Source organism: Pygocentrus nattereri, chromosome 3 (assembly GCF_015220715.1).
Source record: "Pygocentrus nattereri isolate fPygNat1 chromosome 3, fPygNat1.pri, whole genome shotgun sequence".
NCBI classification, from domain to species: domain Eukaryota; kingdom Metazoa; phylum Chordata; class Actinopteri; order Characiformes; family Serrasalmidae; genus Pygocentrus; species Pygocentrus nattereri.
This window is the reverse complement of record NC_051213.1, coordinates 44,385,828-44,406,650: the sequence shown is the minus strand read 5'-3', so window position 1 is coordinate 44,406,650 and position 20,823 is coordinate 44,385,828. Positions and strand designations below refer to the sequence as shown.

At 41.4% G+C, this 20,823-nt stretch overlaps 1 protein-coding gene across 3 annotated transcripts in view; it reads right to left on the bottom strand.

Annotated features, from left to right (window-relative positions):
- LOC108429970 (zinc finger protein 480-like) overlaps positions 1 to 12,116 on the bottom strand; it is a 28,093-nt gene extending 15,977 nt beyond the window's left edge. Inside the window, exon 1 of one of the 3 annotated variants that reach the window (XM_017702073.2) lies at positions 11,737 to 12,116. The gene's annotated coding sequence lies outside the window, so the exon portion shown is untranslated. Of the gene's footprint in view, positions 1 to 11,114; positions 11,697 to 11,736 lie in introns of those variants that run through there. The other 2 variants (XM_037537225.1, XM_017702074.2) reach the window with 2 other exon arrangements.
- Positions 12,117 to 20,823: the final 8,707 nt, after the last annotated feature.

Here is a 20,823-nt window from a genome sequence, read left to right as displayed (position 1 = left end):
GGTATTATATAGTGAAAACATAGGTTAGTTCGGACTGGAGGACTTTGAGAGAGAAGCCTTAACTCATTGTCTTGGCCTAGATGGGAGAAAGAGCGCAGCCGAGTCCACACTCAGTTTTACTAGGGTGATGGGCTCTTTAATGGCTCTCAAGCCTATTTCATTTATTCTCTTTCATCTTTGTTAAACTTTTTCATATTTAGCATGATTTTGTCTTGATTGATATTTTTCAGATATTTCTTCATCATCATAAAACTGTTTTGTCCAGTGGTTTCATCCAATAAGCTGACAAAACTACTTTTGGACTGGTTGTTTTTACACCACAATAGACAATTTTCTATTTTTCACGATCTTACAACTGTAGATGATAAAAAGTAAATGTCCTTTGCTATTTCATGTTGAGAAAGGTTATTGTTGAATTGTTGCACTACCTGATCATGCAATCTTTCACAGACTGAAAGACTCAGCCTCTCTGGGATATTATACCCAATCATGTTACTGACCTGTTGCCAAGCAAATTCAAAACGGACAAATATTTTTCAATCAAATTTCTCATTTTCAACAGTTGATAGGCTGCTAAGAAAAAAAATGCAATGACGTGTGGATCATTTAAACCCTATATTTTATTGAAAATAGTACAAAGACAGCATATCAGATTCCGCACAAACTGCGTAGCTGAATCACTCACAACAAAGGGCGGTGTACTGTGTGCGTTTGTGATTGACCACAGGCACACCAACTCAGCTGTTGTTGAACACTTCGGCTCTCCTGATTTGAAGTTCATGACAGTAAGATGAAGATCCTTTTGCCTTCCTTGTGGATTTATGACAGTTATTGTTGCGGATGTTTACATCCCTCGACAAAGAGATGCTTAGCTGCCGTTCCATCATCTCCTGGCCGACATAAGGGGAAAACGCATAGGATCACATCTACACAAAAGTGAAAGAGGCTTACAGCACCAACCCCCGGCCTCCATTCAGCAAGAGTGACCATCTCTCTCTACTAATGAAGCCCACATACCGACAGCTGTGGAATCGGGTTAAAATTAAAACAGTTTGTGTGTTTGGCCTGAAGGGCCAGAGTCCACGTTACAGGACTGATTTCAGTGTACTGACTAACAATGACTCTCTGATTGATGTAAATGAATATGCACCATCTATCACTGGATTCATCAAGTGTGAAGATTACAGGACTCAAACAAAGCAAATTCTCACATTTGCAAACCAAAAACCATGGACGAACAGTGAAGTCCGCAGTCTGCTGAAAGCACATGATGCAGCCTTCAAATATTGGCAACAATGAGGAACTAAAAGCTGCCACACACAACCTGGCATCAGGTTGACAGGCTGGCATTAGAGTTGCAAACCTCAAGTACAGTGCAGAAATTGCAGCCTATTCCAATACCAGTTTGGATACCCGACACATGCGATGAGGGATCCAAGCAATCACTGGCTAGTAGAGCAAAATCGGTAACTCGGCAACCACAGGCACCTCCCTCTCTGTTGAACCGAACACCTGCTTTGAGACCACTGCCCAGGCTCAGCTAACCACGACTGCCCTGCCCCCCTTCTACAGAGGAGCCAACACTCATGCTGGCTACAGATGAGGTGAGGTGTGCACTGATGAGGGTCTCGACTTGGAAAGCAGCGGGTCCAGATGGCATTCTAGGTCAGGTCCTGAAAACGTTTGCCAACCAGCTGGCTGCCACTTTCACGGAAATCTTCGTCCCTGGCATTTCCCTGGCATAGTCTACTGCTCCTGCCTGCTTTAAAGCCACAACCATCATCCCAATGCCACAGAAATCCATCATCTCATGCATCATACATTTGTATCACAAGCTCCAACACCTTCAAGTTTTAGGGGTATAAGGATGAAATGAAGCTCCTTACAGAGTGTGCAACACCAATAACCTTTCCCCAACGGTAGCAAAAGCAAGGAGTCAAAAGTTGACTTCAGGAGGGGAAAAAAAAGCATTAATATGACAGGGTTGGAGAAGGTGGGCTGTTTCAAGTTCCTTGGTGTTCACATAGCCTGGGACCTCATCTAGTCACTCAAAACATCACACATTGTCAAAAACACCTCCACTTTCTTCAAAGGCTGAGGAGAGTCAACCTGCCACAGCAGCTCCTCTGCTTTTTCTACAGATACAGATCCACTGTGGAGAGCATCCTAACAAGCTTCCTCAGTCTGGTATAGCAACACTACTGCTGCTACATGTAAGGCCCCGCAGAGTGTGGTGAACCCAGCACATCACCACAGCTGCCTTCCCACCCATACAGGGTATGTACAATACAAGATGTCAGAGGAAAGACATCAACACACCCCTGCCACTCCCTAATTCAACCTCATCCTGCATCCGAAAAGAGGTACCCGAACATTAGAGCCTGAAGAAAAAAAAAAAAAGAAACAGATTCAAGGACAGATTTTACCCACATGCTGTTAAACTGGTCATACCAACAATGCCAACCAAAACATGAACACCGTTTACTCAGCGTATGTATACACTGAGCTCCATGAACTCGAACGTACTTGTACCATGTACTTGAACATCTACTCAAATTTTAAGCTACCTGCACTATACATTTTGTGAATATAGTATCTGTGATGTTGTGCACACTCACTATAATTTGAACGCCTGTCCTGGTTTACCAACATACTGTCCACTTCAAATTAATTACAAACTAAAAACCCAAGCTGCAAATGACTCAAAGACTATATATTTATTATACTATAGTAACTACAGTTTGCACTTTAAATTCTCTCTGCCTTCTGACCTACAATTCATGTTCAAGCTCATATCTGTATTTACTGTCTATCCACCTGTCTTTTTGTATTTTTGAATATTTTTTAGCATAAATTTAATTTTTATCATTTAGCGCTAGACAAGGAGCCTAACAGAGTTCCATTATACTGTACAACACAACAATTGTTTAACGACAAAGGCAAATTGAACGGACCTCCTCCACCTCCAAATGTAAATTGGTTGATCTGATCGTAATTTGAACACCATGCATTCTGGGGGAGTTTAATGTGATCTGATCACAAAGTGTAAACAGGCCCAGTCTGAAGTGCCCAAAGTGGATTTGATAGGAACCAGACAACTCAGAGTTTAATGCTTCTAAAAGCTGTGAGTAATGTTTGCTGGGAGGCAATTTGAGACATTGTTTCATGACTGATTGAGATGATTTTGGCCTAAAACATTGTTTTATATACATCTATTGCACAGAAGGCACGTGCAGGGCATTGTACGGCAAAGAAGTCCCCAGAGAAATCTTTTCCAGATTTACCACTGTTTAACCATCATCAACATTACATTAAACACATGTAGGTTCACTGGTTTAACATCTAAACCACAAAATGCCAACATTTGGGTTGTAGACATCACAACCCCTTGTTACCATCACCACTGTAAAGAAATCTGAGACAGTTTCTCCACAGTGTACCACTTCACATCAAACCATATGACTGAGCTTATGAAATCAGAAAAATCAGTGGAAATTCTTTAAATACTTTAAACTCCTTTAACAATGTAATAAAGATATTTGCATATGGATCATGGTTTAATAAGGGCATGGTGGTTTAATAATTATTCCCGCACTACTGGCATTACCTTAAAAGGCCAACATTTCTGTATAATTCAGTGAAGTCACTCTGAATGACTTGTATACACATCAACAACTGAATGATGTAGAAAATGTGAAGAACATATTAAGGCGAGAACAGTTTAATGCAGTCAAAAATGTATATATTTATTTTTTGGCCAGAAATATTAAATTAAAGGCATCACTTCATAAATACATTTGTTGAAGCAGAATTTTAACTAAAACGTCATCGTTTCATTTGGTCACACATCTCATTTATCGATGCCCTAAAGATGTCTTATGTTGCTACACAGTAATTATAGACTAGCTATCAGTCTTCCTTGGCACTAAGTGATGAGCTGGTTCAGTCAGATTCAGAGAGAATTTGGTCAGGCTCAGGTTAGGTTCATAGTCATAACTTGGTGCTGTGGGTCAGGTTGCGTCGGGCGAGACTCAGACAAAGTTTTCAGGCCGTGTTAAAGTTCGGACCATCGTTTCAGGCCAGATTTAAGTTCTACTGACAGGTGAGTCAGCAACCTTTTCCATGGGGAAGATGAATGGTACCTAAAATGCTTAGCTCTGGCCACGTGAGAGATCACTAATCAACAATTGTTTGCATCTCAAGCTGTAATTAATTATATCTGACAGATATAGTACATTATGCTAGGCATAACATTATGACCACCTCCCACTTTCTACACTCACTGTCCATTTTATCAGCTCCACTTACTGCATAGCTGCACTTTGTAGTTCTACAGTTACAGACTGTAGTCCATCTGTTTCTCTGATACTTTATTACCCTGTTCTTCAGCAGTCAGGACCCCCATGGACCCTCACAGATCAGGTACTACTTGGGTGGTGGATCATTCTCAGTACTGACACGGTGGTGGTGTGTTAGTGTGTGTTGCGCTGGCCTGAGTGGATCAGACACAGCAGTGCAGCTGGAGTTTTTAAACACCTCAGTGTCACTGCTGGACTGAGAACAGTAAACCAACTAAAAATATCCAGCCAACAGCCTCCTGTGACCACTGATGAAGGACTAGAGGATGACCTCTACACAAATTGCAGCAGCAGATGAGCTCTCGTCTCTAACTTTACATCTACAAGGAGGACTGACAAGGTAGGAGTGTCTACTAGAGTGGACAGTAAGTGGACACAGTGCTTAAAAGCTGCAGCAGCACTGCTGTACCTGATCCACTTGTACCAGCACAACACACCCCAACACACCACCACGACATCAGTGTTACTATACAGGTGAGCAGCAACATTTCAGTAGTTGCAAGAACACCTGAGCACGGTTAATTTATAGCGATTTGTTTTGCGAAGAATGTGACATTTTAAAACATTTCTAACAAAATACATTTATTTATAGACCTTTTGATAGACGTACTCTCAGTCACTACACATACAAACTAATTCTAAAGACAAAATGGAATCTAAACAAAGAAGTTTCATATTTTGGACTGTCAGATTTGACTTTGGGACACTTTTTGGAACGGTTCTGGAAAAAAAGTTGCATTGTTGCATGTACACCCCTTCATGGCGATGTCCTCTTTCAGCAGGATAAAAGCATCCTACCACACTACGCATACTCAGCGTGTCCCAATTCAGGGGCTGGATCCTTTGAAGGACGCGGTCTATGAAGGCGTGTCCTTCAAAGGCTGAACCAAAATGCGACGGTCTGCCCTACAGTGGGTTTTCTGTTCCGATCCTTACCGCTGCATCACGAAAGCCGCTCCTGTCGGTTTCTTTTAAAGGTCTTTAGAGATGGAGCCAAAAACTGTGTTTTGTTTTATTTTTTATTCCCTGGAGCTGGAGATGTGTTTTTAAACATTTGTCTGGTTAGCTACTGGCCTCAGTTTAAACTCAGTACTTCTATATGTCAAAGTGCCTCCTTAGCTGCTGTTCGCTCCTCTGCTGACACAGCCATGTTCTCGAATCCTCGCCAGCACACAGTGAACCTTGAGATGTGTTGCCTGGCACAGGATCCACCCATTGGATCTTTTGTTGCCATGGAAAAGGAGGACATTTCTCAGCCACATATGAAGGAGCCTTCAAGATGGGACAGCCTAGTCCCAATGTTACACAATCAGCCTTAAAATGTAGCCTCCAAAGGACGCAGCCCCTGAATTGAGACACTGATAGTTTATGGATTTTTTTTGAGGAACATGACAAAGTTGAAGGTATTGCCTTGGAACAAACCCTAATTCTTCAGATCTCAATCTTACTACACGTAACAGTGTGGAAATCACAACTGTAGTGCTCAAAATTAACATGGTTATCAGCATTGTTGCAGCACTTAAAATTGCTGAAAATGTTAAAAAAAAAAAAAAAAAACTACTTAAACTGAAATCACTTGGCCAATGGAAAAACATTCAATTGTGCAATAACATTGAAACTGGCACCATGTAGCCTTGAGAGGCTCAAACGAGAAAGCGTACAAACATTTTATCATATTTTTAAAATGGTAATTCAACACAGACTCGGTTTAATATTTCGGCTTCCCTACTGATAAGCTAATTCAACCTCTTCAACTCCTTGAGACCACCGGTGGCTCCAAAACGCACCTTTCAGATTTCATAAGCTACATTCAGAAGGTGGGTGTCGTATGAGGCTGTAACTGTCTTCTTATGAACATTCCAACTATAAAAAAATGTATTTAAAAATCCAGAAAATCACATTGTATCATTTTTAAATAAATAATTTGTATTTTACTGCATGAAATAAGTATTTGATCACCTACCAACCAGCAAGAATTCTGGCTCTCACAGACTCAATCAATCACACTCCAACCTCACCACCATGGCCAAGACCAAAGAGCTGTCTAAGGACACCGGGGACAAAACTGTAGACCTGCACAAGGCTGGGATGGGCTACAGGACAATATGCAAGCAGCTTGGTGAGAAGGCAACAAGTGTTGGCTCAATTATTAGAAAGACAAGATGACTGTCAGTCTTCCTCGGTCTGGGGCTCCATGCAAGATCTCGCCTCGTGGGGTAAGGATGATTCTGAGAAAGGTCAGGAATCAGCCCAGAACTACACGGGAGGACCTGGTCAATGACCTGAAGAGAGCTGGGACCACAGTCTCAAAGATTACCGTAAGTAACACACTACGCCGCCATGGAATAAAATCCGGGCATGCAAGGACCCCCTGCTCATGCCAGCACATGTCCAGGCCTGTTTGAAGTTCACCAGTGACCATCTGCATGATCCAGAGTAGCCATGGGAGAAGGTCATGTGGTCAGATTAGACCAAAATAGAACTTTTTGGCCTCAAATCTACTCGCCATGTTTGGAGGAAGAAGAAGGATGAGTACAACCCCAAGAACACCGTCCCAACCGTGAATCAAGGGGGTGGAAACATCATACTTTGGAGGTGCTTTTCTGCAAAGAGGACAGGACGACTGCACCGTATTGAAGGGAGGATGGACGAGGCCATGTATCGCAAGATTTTGGCCAACAACCTCCTTCCCTCAGTAAAAGCATTGAAGATGGGTCGTGGCTGGGTCTTCCAGCATGACAATGACCCGAAACACACAGCCAGGGCAACTAAGGAGTGTCTCCGTAAGAAGCATTTCAAGGTCCTGGAGTGGCCTAGCCAGTCTCCAGACCTGAACCCAATAGAAAATCTTTGGAGGGAGCTGAAACTCAGTGACAGCGCTGAAACCTGAAAAATCTGGAGAAGATCTGTATGGAGGAGTGGGCTAAAATCCCTGCTGCAGTGTGTGCAAACTTGGTCAAGAACTACAGGAAACGTCTGACCTCTGTAATAGCGAACAAAGGTTTCTGTACCAAATATTAAGTTCTGTTTATTTATTTTATCAAATACTTTGCATGCAATAAAATGCAAATTAATTATTTAAGTCATACAATGTGATTTTCTAGATTTTTCTTTTTAGATTCTGTCTCTCACAGTTGAAGTGTTCCTACGATAAACATTACAGACCTCTCCATTCTTTGTAGGCAGGAAAACTTGCAAAATCGGCAGTGTATCAAATATTTACTTCCCCCACTGTAGATGGTGATGTCATTTTAAACCCTTATAATAAAAGAAGCTGAACTCTTTACTACTCTGAAGTCATTTTTCTACTGAAATTTGACCCATTTTCCCACAAATCTGAGCCATGAACTATAAACAGACGGCATCTCTTCAGTGATTTGCTCTGTAAAAATTATTTTTATAAAATACAAAGAAGATCCTTTTTTTTAGCTTTCAGCAGTAAATTGTAAGCATATAGAAATATGCATGATCATAAAACATTTTCTGCTCATTTGAGGGGAGCTTTTTTCCTTTTAAAATTAATTTTATTATTTCATGCAGTTTCTGAATAATTTGTCTTAATGCTGGTAACATTTTCTGATAAGGACATTAGACTATCAAACCAGCAGATTTGATATGAGGCTTCCTATTCTCCGGCTTCTTGTTCAAGTTTTCCTGTTCCACCTTAAATGGTACAGAAATTACATTCTGGCTGCTGAAACATGATGACAGCAAGAAGTTATAAAAATAAAAACGGGAAAATTTGAATAAGAAGCCGAATTCAGCTTCATAGTTTAAATGCTGTTAGGCTTTTTTGATTAAAGGTAGCTTAAGCCATCAAAGCATCCTACTGGTTTATATACGGAGCTACTTCTAAATATGCGCTATGTTAGGACGTTTTGGGAGGGTAGCATAATTCGTCAGAACGCATCCACTAAAGTAGTGGGTGAAGGTCACGAAGATGACTTAAGATTTGAAGGGTTATCACCTTCTGCAGCAAATTTCTTTCTGCATGTTCTGAAGCCGGGTTGACCATCTCTCCTCGAGTTTCCCTCTGCGCTCTTATAAAAACAAATACTGGATTGTATTTCATGAGAGTTTTTCACACTTTGACTACAGTTTTAATGAAGATTAAAATGTGAAACAGTAATACTAACCTTCTGGAATTTTACTGTGGTTTACAGGGAATCCAGTAACCGTTTCATCGCTGAATCCAACCAAGCATCTGTGGGATGTGCTGGAGCACAAGCCCAATCTGCGGTGGATCTACCTTGCAGCTTAGAAGAACCTGCCTCTAACGCTCTGGTGCCAGATACCACAGAATGCCTTCAGATTTCTAGTAGGGCCTGTGCCTCGGTGGTTCAGAGCCGTTTCCCTATTTACTATTATTCATTTACATACTAAATGCTGTTTAAACAAATAAATCCATGCCTCACTTATTTTCTTATGCTCAGGGTTAAAGGGGAATTCCACTGATTTTTCAAAGTCACTGTGTAAACAAACTCAGAGTGGTCAGAGTGGTTTGATGGAAAAAAATTAATAAAACATAAAATACAAAATGAGCCATAACGTTTGCACGGGCCATATTTTAGGTTTTACTGTTCTTCCCATTAGTTAAAATCAGCAAATAGCCAGTAACCGCACATTAAAATTTGCAGAAGTGTGTCCTCTGTTGAGGACGCGTTACTTATTTCTGACCAAGGATGTGCAAATGTTTGCATAAGACCGTGTCAGACTAGGTATCAGTACTCAGATGCAACAGATGTTACAGCTAAAGTGAGTTTTTCAACCAAATTTGCATTTTATCTCACTGTCTTTAGCAATTACGTTTAAATTTAGCTAGTTAATAATTACTGACGTCACAAGTTCGACAGTAGTGCATGAAACTATTTTTGCACTGTAAACATTTTTTCTTTACAATAATTCCAATAATTAAAGCAAAGCAATCAAGCAAATAAATTTAGAAAAAAGCTGTTTTTGCAACTGTATGCACAACGTACTAATGTGAAATAATGATTTTAACATTAAATTTATCCAGATTTCCCTTTTTTATGTTTCCCAATCCTGGTTTCAGAGCACCTGTGTGATCCCCTGGGCCAACAGTATGTGACTGAAGTGCCCTTGAGCAAGGCACATAGCCCCCAACTGCTCCCCAGGCGCCGTGGATAGGGCTGCCCACTGCTCCAGGCAAGTGTGATCGTTGCCTCCTAGTGTGTGTGTGTAAATTCACCAGTCTGTATGTGGTGTTTCACTGCACGGTTACATGCAGAGGTGAAATGTGTGGACAATAACAGTCACTTAATTAAATATCAAGCTAGCTGTGCAAAAACTGTACTTAATTACCATTTATTATTATTATTGTTATTACTAATATTAATAGCTACTTTTGAAACCTTTTCCATTCATTCCAAGGATATATTCCAGTATCAAAACAGGCTCTAAAGCTCATAACAATAGAACATTTAAGAAACACACACACACAACAGGCTTTCCATCACAGAGAAGAACCAATGAACCATGTAAAGAGCCATTCATGCATTCAAGTGGTTCATCGTGCCAGTTCTATACGCGACCACTGCCTTTACTAAAGGAAGTGTAATATGCAATCATGGCTTTCAGATACTGTATGCACACATCTAAAACACAGTAAAAATGCCCAATGTCAATTTCAACCATTCACTCAAAGTGCCTTGAGGTTTCTTAATGCCAGATGACATCATCCAGTGTACTACACATTACCTGTCTGTAAGAACTTTATCGTTAAACAAAGCGTATGCATAGAAAGCCATTCAAAAACGACGACGTGTAACTTGAAGTGACCACAGCAGGATCAATCAGCCAGCGAATAACGAACATGTAGGTCAGGAGCCAGGTCCAGCACTTCCCCCCCCATCATTATGTCCTGTTAGCTTATATCTTCTGCCATACCACCAAGTTGACAGTGGCCCCACATTGGGGTTGCTCCTTTGCTCTTCGTCTGGCCCAAAGCCTTCTTTCTGGGACGCGTACATGAAGGTCAGTAAACCCCTAGACCTTATTTTCTCACTTCCCCCTTTGATTCCGAATACTTCCTGACAGATTTCACGTCACTGCAGTGAACAACTATTAGAAAATTTTGCCTACAGTGATGCTGGTGTGAGCAAATTGTTTGCAATGCTCGAGTCTCCCGTTGCATAAGGACACCAAGTCATGAGAACGGTACATGTAGTGCATGCCCAGGTATATTAGAGCTGGGCAATACGACGATATTTATCACTGCGTGCTTTTGTGAGCCCACTTTGGATATCACAGTACCTAAAAACACTTTCAAGCTTAACGGTTGATTATAAAAAGGGCATAATCACTCCTGTTTAATTGGATTTAGTGTTGTACAGTATGAAACGTGGCTTATCGTATTTGATAACATTTTTTAAACGTTATCTACTTTCGTCCATTCCAGTTTGTCCGATATCAGAAAAAATATTGTGACGTTGCATTTTTGTCATATGACCCCATATGAGCTCTAGTGCATCTAAAGGCTGGCGGCTGCGTTTTCCAATCTGAGGTATATTGGGAGACTTTTATACATAGTAAGCATCTTTTTGAAGAAAGGCAGGTCATCTCGGGCTACAATCGAAGCATAGGAAGTCTTCTAGATGCAAATTAGTTTAAGTCATTATGAAGAACTAATACATACACATACTTTTCTTTTTTTTGGGGGGGGGGGGCTTTCTGGGGAGGTTGCATGTAATATTTTGAGAAAGAATCTCTGTAAACTCCTGGATCTTATTTACTCACCTTCCCCCTTTGTTTCAGGACACATCGTGTCAAATGTCATGCCTCTAGGTCCATTTAGTGCCTCAACATTTGGAATGAACTACACAAGCTGCGTCCAGGAGCCCAGACAGCTGCACTACAGCCCTCCCTGTATGAATGGACTTGGGATCGGCGGTGTGCTGTTTTGACAGACGGTCCAGTGTGGCAGTCTGCGGTTCTGGACGCGGTCATCATTTTTGGCCTTCACAAAAAAAAGGGGGTTTCGGGCCCCCCAGAGCAAACGGTCTCGCGTTGGGGTTCCTCATTGTGAAGGTCCAAGATGTGGCTAAGAGGAAATAATACGGAGAAAACACCCCGAGCGCTGGACATGGCTCCCGGCCCAGTGGTGCAGGCCTCCGCTTTCCGGTACTGACCGCTGTTCGCGTCCCAGTGGAGAAAATTGCTCAATAACCAGTGCACGTCGTATTTCTCCTCAACCAAAGCTGTTTTTATGGGTTCAAACGACGGCCGCACATCTGAACTCCGTCGCTCCTCGCTGCGCTGCCCAGGAGCCCCAAGAGGCAGACGGTTAGCTCGGTTAGCTTGCCACGGCTACGCGCTCGTCCAGCCGAAAACAACGGGCTAATAAACGAGCGACGCTTACCTGGACCATCGCTACAGCCTCCAGACTGCGGACCTTTCGAGCCAGGCTGCTCCAACAGGCGCTAATTCCAGCTGAGCGCCGCACATTGTCAGCGGAAAGCACAGCCACACGGTCTGCTGCCCCGTCCTTCCTCGCTGTGCTTTGGGTGGGTAGCCAGCAGCAGCAGCTTTAGCGGGTTTTCTCTCTCGGGTGTCCGTGTCTTCAAAATAAAAGCTCTCGGACTGAACCCGGTTAGGGGAAAGTGGGGTTAAAGGGGCACTCCAGCCGAAAAGAAAGGGAAAAATCCATCGCTACATGTGTTGAAAGCGCCCTCAGTCCGCGCTGGAATAGTCCTGGAAGTCTGGGCGCTCCGTTTACCTACGGCAGTTACGAGGGAGGAGAAACCAGCGGTGAACAGCGCGCACACCTGCTTTTACGTAATTTACTACGTAGATGACGGACAACGAAAATATTCATATCACTTATTACCTGCTTTGCCATGATTTCCCGCATTGCATTTATTATAACACCTGCGGGCAGCAACACTGATGCGGGAAGCACCTCCTCAACGAAATAATAATAACAATAATAATAATAATAATAATAATAATAATAATAATAAATAATAATTGAGATGGCATCTTTATATGGGAGGTGACCACCAGGCACAGGCCTCTCTCCGATGGTGACATAAAAAAAGAATAAATAAAACAATAATAATAAAGCCACAATAACGCCCCTCCTTGACACAAAACAACACAACAAACACTTCTAAACAAATATATGTGTTACAAACAACCAACATTTAACAACATAATAACTAATTTAAAGGAGGACAGCTTTTTTCTGAATTTCTACAAACACCAATTCATTTTATAGTAAATTAGTTTGGGCTGGTTTATGTTTATGAAGAAACGCCTACAGATCAACATAGTAAAGGAGCTCATCTGTGATCCTGAGTTTAAAGCCAGTTTTTATTCAACTTAAACTTGGAATTAAGTAACATTATGTTAAGTAATCTTTTAGTACTTTTACTTTCGATACTTAAGTACATTTGAAGTCAAATACTTTTGTACTTTTACTCAAGTGGAGGTCTAAAGGGAGGAACTTCTACTTTTACTGGAGTAATGTTTTACCTTGAGTATCTCTACTTTAACTCAAGTGCAAGACTTGTGTGCTTCGTCCACCACTGATAGTCTCTCGGAGTGCCAACCAGTAGCAGGTTGCTACAATATAATGCGACTTCACTGACTGAGCATGCACGGATATTAGAGGAAACCCGCAATCTATCTGCATATTCATCCAGGCTGCCTGTAGGATCCTCAAACACACTCCAATCTGTTAATTCCACGCAGTCCTGAAGCCTTTCTTTAGCCTCGTTGGTCCAGCTCTTCATAGAGCCGACTACAGGTTTGGCACACAAGCTTCTGCCTATAGGTTGGAAGGAGTTGGATTAGCGAGTGATTGGAGAGGCCCAGAGCAGCACGGGGAACAGAGCAATAGGCCCCCTTTAACACAGTGTAGCAGTGGTCTAAAATGTTACTCTCCCTGGTGGGGCAGGTAACATGCTGTCTGTATTTAGGTAGTTCACCGGTGAGTTGTGCTTTGTTGAAGTCCCCTAAAATGATAAAAAAGAGAGTCTGTGTGTTTGAGCTTTGCGCTGGTGATCTGGTCTGCGAGAGCACGCAGCGCCTTGTGCACGCATGCCTGGGGTGGAATATACATTCCTGTGAGTACGATAGACGTAAACTCCCTAGGAGTGTAAAATGGTTTACAGTTTATAAAGTGTTTCCAGATCAGGGCTGCAAGTTTTTGTTAACACTGTGACATCCGTACACCAGCCTTGGTTGATGTAAAAGCAGATTCCATAGCCTTACGTCTTGGCCGAGAGCTCTGTGGAATGGTCTGCTCTGTACAGGTTAAAGCCGCTGTCCGGGGTTGACTCAGTGAAGCAGCACAGCAGAGACAGAAAAGTCCTTGTTGGTCCTGTTTAGAAGGGAAAGTTCGTCCAATTTATTGCCTAAGGAGTGAAGATTCACCAAGTGAATGCTGGGGAGCGGTGTGCGAAGTCCGCACTGCCGAAGTTTAACCAACCAGCAGCCGCTTCGCTCACCAGAATGTCCAAAAAGCAGTCAAAAAGTGAAGAGTCTGGAAAAATGCTTGTGGCATGGACTGCCTGATGTTCAGCAGATCTTCCGCGCTGTATGTGAGTGAGACTGGTTCATATATAACAGTACAAACAAACAAAACACAACAGAGCTCCAAACTAGTGATGCCGTCTGCAGCGCCATCTTGGATCTCATGGAAATGAATGTATTCTTTTACATTAAAGAAGTTTAAACATTTATAAACTATTTTGCTTAAATGCTCCATAACAACCCATTTATTTTGGACTCATTCAGAAGCGCCCTCTTGCGTTTGGGAATCCCGGAAGACAGTACGAAGTGGTAATTCTCCTCTCTACAAGTTCTCTGCATGCACTACATTTCTTTATCACTGTGGAGGTGATTCCCAATGGTTGTATGATGTGCAGCGCATGCTGGGTATTGTAGTGAGGGAACACTAATGAAGGAAAACAAGAAGGACGCTGAATCGTGAGTCATGTCAAACAGATAAGGGCTGAGGAATAAAGTGCTGCACTAAAAGATAACATGACAAATGACACATTAAATGGTGCTTTTAGTCCAGAATGCCCCTTTACAGAGTGACCACATCACAGAAGAATGCTTGTAGAATGCAAATAGGTCCATATCTGATTACCACCACTGGTGTAATGAAAGGTTCTGGCAGCACAAAACCACAAAAAAGGAAGCCCTAAAACAAAAGATGAATATGTTATTAGTTATGTTATGCTGTATTCTGAGAGGGCAGCATGGTGGTGCGTAGGGTTCAGTTTGCATGCTCTCTCCGTGTCTGTGTGGGTTTCCTCTGACTTCATCCCACAGCCCTAAGACAGACATTGTGTAATGGACTGGCGACCTGTCCAGGATGTATCCTACCTTACGCACAATAGCTGCTGGGGTAGACTCCATCACCCCCCACTTTTTGGACCCAATTAACTTGTGTAAGGTAAAAGGTTCACTTGAAGGCCTCTGCTGGAATTTCTTGGAAACTTTCTGCACAGACCTTGTACTTTTCCGAGGCACTTATCTGAATGCTTGGTACTTCTTACAAAGTTATGGGTGCTTTCCACACAAATCATTTAATCCTGTCCTATGGATACCTCTTATGGGTAAGACATTTTTTTATTTAATTCCATCTCTTCCGTATACTAACGTTAGCTTTCTGCCTTCCTTCTGCAGTCACCAACTAAAGAAACAACATCAACATTTCTACATTCTGAAGGATTTAATGTATCACTGTATTTTACATGCACTCATGGATGCACCAAGTTTTTCGTTTTATTCATTTTATTCATTTTAAAGTGATTTTTCAGCCAAACAAACGCATTTACACAAACGTTGTTGAAAAGCTAAGACATGTTTGGTGGCCCAGTCCTGAATCAGAGCGAGAACAGCTGGGAAGGTCACCAAGAGCCATACAACTTCACCTCACTCTATACTCTGGCTATCTGGGATGACTCTGTTTGACATATTATCCTATCTAAAAACAGATACCCTATCTAAAAAATACTGGATGTTGCACTGTTAAAAATGTTTAGAGTAGCTATCTTGAAGCCTGAATTGTGTTCATATGTTTATACATTCAGTGTCTGAAAATTCCCTGTGAATTGTGACCTGTCCAGGGTGTGTCCTGCCTTCCGCCCGATGACTGCTGGGATAGGCTCCAGCACCCCCCCCCCCGCAACCCTGACGGAGAAGCGGCTTAGAAAATGGATGGATGGATGGATGTTTATTCATTCAGTGTCTCAAAATTCCCTGTGATGGACTGGTGACCTGTCCAGGGTGTATCCTGTCTTCCACCCAAGGACTGTTGATATAGGCTCCAGCACCTCCCTACAACCCAGAAGGACAAGCGGCTTCAGAAAATGTGTGTGTTTGAAAATAATGTCTGTAAACTAGATTACTTAAAATGATTGCGGTTTCAGGCAAGTGTTTGATGATGGGATCCATGCCACTAGATTCCACTACTTGTTATTTACATTGCCCTCATAGCTCTACAGAAAAACAAAATAAGCTAACTGTTGACACCAAGGCCCAGTCCCATTTCACCCCTTGCCCCAACCACCGAGCCCTTAGCCCTCCCTTTTGCGTGTTCACATCTAGGGTTAGGGTGTCCAAATTTTTGTTGAGCTAGAGCTGTATGGTGAAGCGTTAGGGCTACATGGTCCTCCAAACAGACGTTTTTCAGAAGCACACTATAAACGAGTTTGATGAGAACAAAAGAAAGTTTTATCACTGAAGATGGGCCAGGTCGCCACGCAGAGCAGCGCTAATAGTCTGTTGTTGAAACAATCTTTGTTTTGTTTTTTTAATTGGGGTTTGTTTTTTAAGTGGGGGTTGTCCCATTTCGTAGGCCAAGATTTCAACCACTACTCTTTGCAACTCTCTTCCAAGAGGTTAGGGTGACATTTGAAACTAAGGGGTAGGGGTAAAAAGAAGAAATGGGATTGGGCCCAAACTTGCCGTTTGACCACATTTGGAGTAAGTAAATTGTGTCAGTTGGGATTTTGGCTAAGCCTTAATTTATAGGATCCCCCAGAGAACTCTTTACACTGTAAAGTGTGTCAAGACTGATTTGCAGGTGGCGGCTCCCAATGCTCCTCCTCCCCAAAATACTGAACACCTGTTTCTAATTGCTCTAATTATTAGTTGTGTATTACATGGGTTAAGTTGGGTTATAAGAGGTGTGGGAGCCATGTTTCCTTTTATGGGTATCAACAATGCAGGAACAATATTATTCAATTTATTTGTTGTAAGGAATCTTTGGCAAAGACATCCTGGAAATGTGATTAAAACTATTTTTGGTACATTTTGAGCATGGCCTGGTAGACCACCAAAACAAAAAGGCTTTCATCTTTGAGAAGTTCAACTCTTGCTTCATATCTGAAAAAATCCACAGGTCTTTCTATCTGTCATTCCACTGTCAGAATGGACTCCATGCAAGTGGACATATAGCTATCAAGATGTCAATAGACAAAAAAGAAAAAGAAGAAGCTGCTGGTGTTCTCCGAACAATGGACTGGCCACCCCAGAGTCCAGACCAAATGCAACCTCTAAGACTGAACTTTGGAGATGTGGATAAATGGTTCCTACAGATTTCTTTAAAAACTGAAAAACAGCCCCCCCCCCACAAAAAAATAATGCAAGCTGTAATAAATGCAAAAAGTGACCACACAAAAATGAAATATTCATGTTTTGAGGCTTCTGTGTAATTTTCTGTTTGTGCTTTTTGCTTTTTTTCTGGTGTTGATGTTGCTATCCTGGCCCTTGGCTTGCTCAGCATTTCTACATGCCATTACATACGTCTGTTGACTCATCTTTGCAGGTTTTTTCTTTAGCTTGTCACTGGTCTGCATGTTTAATTCTTAATCTGATCTTTGATTCTAGTATAGGTGTAAATCTTGACCTCGTAAAGATTTGATTAGAGTTTTTAGGAAATGATTTAATCATGAAACCTCAACTCTATCCATAGTTTGAGTTGAATTTTATTCTAATTGATAGTATTTGATTATAATCAGCGTGGACCCACTTTGTTCAAGATTCAAGTCAAATTGAAACCATTGTGATTCAAGTCAAGGCAGATATTTATTCATATTGGTCACATTAAATCATTTCAGATCCTTGTACAGAATGACAATACAAGACAATTAGAACATGAAGAAAGAAGTTTTGCACTGTTGTGTCTGATCAACTCAGACAAGCGCAACACACACTAACACACCGCCTCCATGTCAGTGTTACTGCAGTGCTGAGAATGATCCACCACTCAAATAGAACCTGCACTGTGAGGGTCCATGGGGGTCCTGACCACTGAAGAACAGGGTAACAGAGTATCAGAGAAACAGATGGACTACAGTCTGTAACTGTAGAACTACAAAGTGCAGCTATACAGTAAGTGGAGTTGATTAAATGGACAATGAGTGAAGAAACAAGGAGGTGGTCATGATGTTATACCTGATCAGTGTATTATTTATTATCTAAAATGACCAGTGAAACTGTACGTAACTGAGTTTTTATATGCAATGCAGACAATGACAAAATAATAGTATAATTGAGAAAAAAATATATATATATGTTTTGTTTAATTGAGCTAAAATGGAGCTACAAGTCAAATGTTGCTAAGAAACATCGCCAAGTCCTTACTGACTAATATCTTCCATAATACATCAGTACATCACAAATACAACCAGTTCTTAAGGTAGACTTGCTGATGTAGTTAGGACACAATGTCACATATCGTAAAAAAAAAAAAAAAAAAAAAAAATATATATATATATATATATACATATATATATATATATATATATATATATATATATATATATATATGGACAAATATTTTTATATAATGGAAATACATGTAAACTGCATTGCAATTCCAAACACTAAAATGAATTTCAGAATATATAGCCATATTAATCAAATATATTTTAAAGTAAATTTATTGTACAATGTATGGGCTAATATTACACCTAGAAATGTACCACAAAAAAATGTATGAAAATAGTCAAAACACTTGGCTAAAGCACTGCATTTGTATTACTCTATTACTTTAAATTTCAGCCAATGAAACTTTAACACGGAAAAAGCAGTGTTGTAGGTACTGATACTCCGTGAAAATGCAGTCCGATAGCCAGAGGTGTACTTGTACTTGAGATAAAGTTGAGACACCCAAGGTAAAATATTACTCCAGTAAAAGTAGAAGTCCTTACTCTAGACCTCCACTTGAGTAAAAGTACAAAGGTATTTGCCTTCAAATGTACTTAAGTATAAAGTAAAAGTACTAAAAGAGTAATTCTGGCTCTGATCTGGTCCTGTTATCATTTTTATAACCAGACTGGCTTCATGAACTAATTTCAGGTGAAAGTCCTCCAGCGTCTCTCTTGGTAAACCAGTCTTTTAATAGAACGTCATTAATTAGTGACGCTGACGTCTATTAAAATGACACATTTATACATTTGTCTTTCTGGATATGTACAATGATAAATGCATATACATATATATGCACACATACAGTGTGTGTGTGTGTATGTATATCTTCTTCTTCTTTCGGCTGCTCCCTTTAGGGGTCGCCACAGCGGATCATCTGCCTCCATCTTGCCCTATCCACTGCCTCCTCTACTTTTACACCAACCATCTCCATGTCCACCTTCACTACATCCATAAACCTTCTCTGAGTTCTACCTCTTCTCCTTCTACCCGGCAGCTCCATCTCCAACATTCTTTGAACAATATATCCACTATTCCTCCTCAACACATGTCCAAACCATCTCAACCTGGCCTCTCTGGCTTTATCTCCAAACTGCTCCACCTTCACTGTCCCTCTGATCTGCTCATTTCTAATCTTGTCCAGCCTTGTCACTCCCAACGAAAATATCAGCATCTTCATCTCCGCCACCTCCAGCTCAGCCTCCTGTCTTTTAGACAGAGCCACAGTCTCCAAACCATACATCATAGCAGGACGCACTGCTGTCTTGTAGACCTTGCCTGTCACTCTTGCTGCTATCCTTCTGTCACACATCGGCCCTGACATCCGTCTCCACCCACCCCATCCTGCCTGCACCCTCTTCTTCACCTCTTTTCTACACTGTCCATTGCTCTGGATGGTTGACCCAAGATATTTGAAGTCATCCACCTTTACGACCTCTACTCCTCGCATCTTCACCTTTCCACCTGCCTCCCTCTCATTCACACACATGTATTCCATCTTGTCTCTACTGACCTTCATTCTTCTCTCCAGTGCAAACCTCCACCTCTCCAGATTCTCTTCCACCTGCTCTCTACTCTCACCACAGATTACAATGTCATCTGCAAACATGGTCCCTGGAGCCTCCTGCCTGACCTCATCTGTCAACCTGTCCATCACCATTGCAAACAAGAAGGGGCTCAAAGCTGATCCCTGATGTAACCCTACCTTCACCTTGAAACCATTTGTCACTCCAACTGCACACCTCACCACTGTCTCACTATCCTCATACATGTCCTGCACCACCCTAACATACTTTTCAGCTACACCTGACTTCCTCATACAGTACCACAGTTCCTCTCTTGGCACCCTATCATATGCCTTCTCTAGATCCACAAAGACACAATGCAGCTCCTTCTGACCTTCTCTGTACTTCTCTACCAACACTCTCAGCACAAAAATTGCATCTGTGGTACTCTTTCTGGGCATGAAACCTGCTGAAATTGCTGCTGTCGGAAGAAAACCTTGTATCTTCAAAATGGTAACTTTACAGGAGAAGGAAAAAACCTGCCGTACTTTTCATATAAGTCAATGGAACCAGAATTTTTTCCAAGCCATTTTAGGTGATTTCTTTTAATCCATTCATCATGAAGGTTAAATACAATGTAAAGGGTAACATGTATTTTCAAATTATGTCAAAAACTGAAAAAATGAAGAAAAAAAAAAAGATACATACACATACACACACTTTGCATTATATAATAATAAAATCCACTGTGGTGGATATAGTGTGAGTAGTTTGAAAGGTTTTAGGGCTGTGCTTGGGTGACTACTGACTTCTAGTGTTTGCTAGCGATGTTGGACACTAAACATATCTGTTGAACCATATCTGGAACATTGTGTTCCAATTTATTCATCATTTCAGACACTGTTATGGCACCTTTCTAATGGGAATACTTTTCAAGCTGTTTCATGTTCTTTTCCAACCTCAAGGGAGCCCCCATGTGACTCCCTGAACCATGGTAACCATGGACACACTGCATCAGAGTTTCTGGTTTATCACAAAACAAAGACAAACTAAATGCTTGTTGGACCCCCTGGTGGTTTGCCATCCCCAAGTGACTGTTTATCCCAGTGATTAGGTGTGCTTAAACGACTCATCACCCTAATCATTACAAGAAAACTGTTCCGCATTTGGGTTGATCTTACAAAACAAGCCAACATACAAAAATAAATTAAAATAAATAAATAAATTCCAATGTCTTGGCATTTCTAACAATCAAGCTACTCTTAGACACT